This window comes from Lontra canadensis, unplaced genomic scaffold (assembly GCF_010015895.1).
Source record: "Lontra canadensis isolate GAN:19392208 unplaced genomic scaffold, GSC_riverotter_1.0 scaffold89, whole genome shotgun sequence".
In the NCBI taxonomy this organism is placed as follows: Eukaryota; Metazoa; Chordata; class Mammalia; order Carnivora; family Mustelidae; genus Lontra; species Lontra canadensis.
The window spans coordinates 41,000-46,269 of NW_022631083.1; the positions used below are offsets into that span (position 1 = coordinate 41,000).

A 5,270-nucleotide genomic window follows, 5' to 3' on the forward strand; every position below is an offset into this window, starting at 1 on the left:
GACACTGGCTGCCTTCTTACACTGTTTTGCCCTTGTTACATGAGAAAATTTCTTCACTGGTTATTTATTTACCAATTTGCATATTCATTTAGTTTATATTTCACTTATTTTCAATCATTAATTTTGTCCTTACTTCTGTTTTCTTCTTTATATATTTTATGAGACTATTGGCTGAGCCTCTGTTAACAAGCTTGTCACTAAAGACAGTACACAGTTTGATATGGGAAGTGGGGAGTATTCAGATTACCATTTTGATCCAAAGCCTTGGGCCATATCCATGCCTCTATACATATATTGCTTTAGTTTACAATTTATAAATTGGTATGATGTTTCTACTCATATCAGGGGACCTGCACTTCAGCAACACTAAGCCTGCCTTTGAAAATCATATTCAGATGACTAAAAACATTTCATTAATTCAACCAAGTCATTTTTGGAAACTTAAAACATCTTTATTCTGGAAACCTTCCTTTAAATAGCATGAAATTTATGATTGTGAATAGACTTCTTTTTTTTTTTTTTTTAAAGATTTATTTATTTATTTGACAGAGGAGAGATCACAAGTAGACAGGCAGGCAGAGAGAGAGAGAGGAAAGCAGGCTCCCTGCTGAGCAGAGAGCCCGATGCGAGACTCGATCCCAGGACTCTGAGAACATGACCTGAGCCGAAGGCAGCGGCTTAACCCACTGAGCCACCCAGGCGTCCCGTGAATAGACTTCTTAAAATTCCCCTGTCACAGACAACACAGAACAGAATTTAGGGATATACAGGTTTTAGCCAACATAACCACTGCATTGTCTGTATCATCTGCAGACAGCACTACAGAGGGATGGAGAAATAATGAGTTATAACATAAATAAAAAAAACTGAAGGTACATCTTTAAATAGCACCTCAAATAAAGTTCATTCACCCTCAATCTCAGACTCTGTAAAGGGTTATGGCAACTTAAAAAAATAATGACAACAAAGGAGAAAAACTATTGATTTACATCTACACAAAATATCAGATGCATCTGAACCAACTCCACTGCCCTGCCTCACAGTCAGTTCAAAGAAAAAAAAAAAAACAGAACACTGCTGAACACCCTGCCAATAATGATAGCACCATCACATTCCCTTGCTGGAACTTATTGTTAAAAACCATGCTCTTCTCAGACACCTGAGTGGTGCAGTTGGTGAAGTGCTGCCTTCAGCTCAGGTCATGATCCTCAGGTCCAGGGACAGAGCCAGCATCAGGCTCCCCCTACTCTGCAGGGAGCCTGCTTATCCTTCTCCCTCTGCCTGCCACTCCCCCTGCTCATTATCTCTCTCTCCCTATCGCTCTGTCAAATAAATAAAAACTTTCAACCACAAAACAATAACATGCTCTTCTCTGTGATGTGAATGCATTTCATCAACCACCTCTAAAAAAGTTCTACCTGCCACCTGCATTTCAGACCATAGTTTAGAGATGAGCTTCATCAAATCCTTTAATTAACTCATTCCCTGCTTTGTCCTGTGGATCACCATCTCATTTTTTCATTAAGTATTTTCAGTAAACATTTTGTTGAAAATTTCCCATAAGCCATTACACACAAATTCCTCCTGTGAGAAAAGATACACAACCAATAAAAGATTTTGAAAAATCACCAATGATTCCACCTAAGAATCACCTATAACTATTAAAACTACTAGCATAAAAGTTTGATGATAAATAGGAAATTTACATAGTTTCCCTACAGAATATTTACTAATTACAAAGGAATGTTAACTTTAAAGTGGATAAATCTAGTGCACGTCAACTGAACCAAGTGATCAAAATTAATGTCATTAGTAACAGGAAAAGAGGTATAATTTTCCACCTGTTGTGAATCACTGAAGTGGAGAGACATAAGTCTGAAATATGCTTGACAAAATTGTAGAACCTAAACCTATTCAGGAGGAAACAAAAAAATTCAAATTTGAGGGATCTTTTAAAAAACTATTAGCCAATACTTTTTAAAGAATACTCATGTCATCAAAACACAAAAATGAATGAGAAACTGCTCCAGATTAAGTGAGACTAAAGAAACATGACACTTGATTGAACACAATACATAATCTTTTTTCCAGGTCCTGAAGGATGAAAGAAATTGCCATAAAGAATAGTATTAGAACTGGTGAAATCTAATAACAGACTATCTATTAATGTAATATGTTGGTACTATTAATAAATTTCCTGATTTAAAAACCTGTACCAGAGTCTCAGAAAGTCAATACTGAGACATTTTGGGATACAATGACATAAAATCTCTATCTTACTTACAAAGGTGGGAGAGAGAGAGAAGAGACAGAAAAAAAGAGGGAAGGAGGAAGAGCAGGAAAGCAAGAAAAAAAGAACAAAACAATGTAGAAAAAAAGTCTGGGTAAGAGCATCTGAAAGAGATCTCTATATGATTCTTGCAACTCTAAATCTAAAATTATTTCAAACATAAAAAGTAAAAAAAAAAATACTACCGGCATAAGGTATGCTTAAGACAGTATGCTTATGTACTGGGGATCCTGGGTGGCCAATCATTTAAATGTCTGCCTTCAGTTCATGTCATGATCCCAGCATCCTGGGATCCAGCCCTGTGTCAAGCTCCCTGTCTAGTAGGGTGCATGCTTTTCCCTTGGCCTGTCACTCCCCCTGCTTGTGCACTCTCTCTCTCTGACAAATAAATAAAATCTTAAAAAAAAAGAAGCTTATATACCTCCAAGAACCCCTCCACCGAGAAAAGGTCAATGGTTTCTACCTCTAAACAAACAGGATGACTCTTGTGATTGGAGGAAATGTGTACTATTTTTATTTCTTTCTTAAATAAAAAAACATAACATTTATGGTCTTTTTTTTAATCCATGGCCAGGTACTATTTAAGACCTAAGTTAAAAATATGGTTTTCACCTATTAGATTGGTTGAAAACTTAATGGATTGATAATATATATCCTATATAAGTTTTTATGAAAATTAGCACAGCCATTACACCATAGCTATGTGCTGGCAATTTCACAGTATCTACTGAAATTAAAAGTATGCAGAGCTGATGATCCAACAATGCCACAACTAGAAATCTATCTTACAGACATAGAAGACCAAGTGTTTTAATATTATATATATATGTACATATATATTTTTGTATATATATATATGTGCATATATATATATATATATATATAATTATATACATTAAAACATTTTATGTAGCAGCAAAAATAAAGGTTTAATCTGTATTTCCCAAAATAGAGAAATGGATAAACCCATTATATCTACTTTATAACCAATTAAATGTTTGTAGGTAAGCTTCATTTATTGGTTTAGAAATATGTCCACAATATATTAAAGAAAAAATATAATTGCAAAACCATAATGTCATATTTATAAAATACATTCCAGATAAACTTATATATAAGCTTAGAAATGTTATACACCACTAGCACAACTGATTAACTCTTGACACACTTAAGAAGTAGGAATGCAAGAGGATGAATGACCACATTTTGTTCTAAATTGTTTAATAACCAATTCATCCCTTTTGGCCCTGATTCAATGTACTAGGGGTCAAACTTGTCTATTGAGACAGGTTGGGCAATGCACTTAGTAGTTCTCTGATGACAGTGTAGTTTATGCTCCAGAAAATTCAGTTAAAACTTCCAAAAAACACAGTGATCAATACTAAGCCCATTTAGGTTAAACAGAAAACAAATGAAAATCAGGATAATGTGAATGAAAGTAAAATATCTTCGCAGCTTGGGTTTTTTGGTCCAATTCCAGTGATGGCAAGAAAATGAGAGAACTGTGTGTTCTACAGTCTGGATCTTCCTTACATAGCTGGAATTGTGATAGCATCTGAGTCTTAAATTTGGGCACTAAGGAAAACATCAACTATGGTCAGGCTCAGATCCTGTTCTAGAGGGAGACCTAGTAGGTGCCATAAAAAGTAAAACTATAAATGGTCTATTTGCATGAAACAGAAATGTTTTAAAAGGATCTATTTTGGGGACTGCTCTAAAAACTGTGGGCTCATGATGAGAAATAAAGTATTTTACAAATGGTATCCAAACTGGCTTATGGGAGGTACTCGGCTTGTGACAAATCCTGGTTAGAATGCTTTAGTGGGACCAAGTGTCCATGGGATTGCATTAATTATATTTACCACACACATATCTTATTCCCGCTTCTAATGTAAAACATAGAGGGAAAAAAAATCAATGAGGTAAACAACAATAGAGGAAAGCATAAGATATATTCAGAGAACAAAAAAGTACTTAACATTCTGGGCAATTACTTGCCAAAAAGCAGATCACTTCTATTCCTGGTGGTACATATATAAAACTTGTGCCTTTTGAGTTATAAAGATGCAATGAGCTTCCAAAAGGGGAAATAATGACAGGAAATAGGTGATGCTGTGCATGGTACCACCGCAGAAGGTATAGATGGTCCTCTTGTACACATGTTCACCACCTGGGACAGTGCAGAGGGTAGATTGCAAATGGAAATAAACAGTTATCACAAAGCCATGCATCAGGACAGATGGATATCACCCTTCCAGTCAAGTATTCTACCGTATCCATGAAAAACAATTCCATGAGCCAGATACTAAGTATCTTCAAACTATAAAAACCAGATATATTTACAGTACAACAACAAAACCATAATTTTACTTCCTCAGCCCATTTACTGTGATTTAAGTACCAATATCATATTCCAAATTATTTTCATGTCATTTACACACCCATACATCCATTCTTTGAACTGCCATTTCTAGTGTTAACTTCTCAGTGTTAATTCATATACCAGTCAAGGGTTAAAAAGTAAAAGACAATCGTACAAAAAAATACTAATAATCTTCCCTGTAAATTTCATAGGAATCTTTCCAAAAACCAAACCCCATTATCACAGTACCCACATTATCTACTCTTCCTGCTTTCCCAGAAATTTATTGTGACGCTTTTGATAGCTCTAACTAGAAGAAAACTTCTACATCCTTAAGTGATGCTTACATACAAGTGAGAACACTAAAACTTTAAGTTAAACTATAACCTCAAAATAATCATGTAGGTCCTATAGTAGGTTTGATGAAAAAGAAATTTACTGTCAAATGACTCAAAAGCCTATCAATATAGCCAAAAAAATCTCTTAAAAATCAGAATATACACCTCCGTGTCCTAACCTGTAGACAGTTTCTTTGATCCTTGCTTATGAAACATGCTAGAAAAGGAAAGGAAAGGAAAGGAAAGGAAAGGAAAGGAAAGGAAAGGAAAGGAAAGGAAA

General features: G+C 35.0%; 1 long non-coding RNA gene across 2 annotated transcripts in view; it reads right to left on the bottom strand.

Moving 5' to 3' along the window:
* Window positions 1-4,076: 4,076 nt before the first annotated feature.
* Window positions 4,077-5,270, bottom strand: part of LOC116854226 — a 29,493-nt gene continuing 28,299 nt past the window's right edge. For both annotated transcript variants that reach the window (XR_004380115.1, XR_004380116.1), the window contains exons 3-4: window positions 5,170-5,207; window positions 4,077-4,460 (exon numbers count right to left, since the gene is read on the bottom strand). This is a non-coding gene — a long non-coding RNA (uncharacterized LOC116854226). The remainder of the gene's footprint in view (window positions 4,461-5,169; window positions 5,208-5,270) is intronic.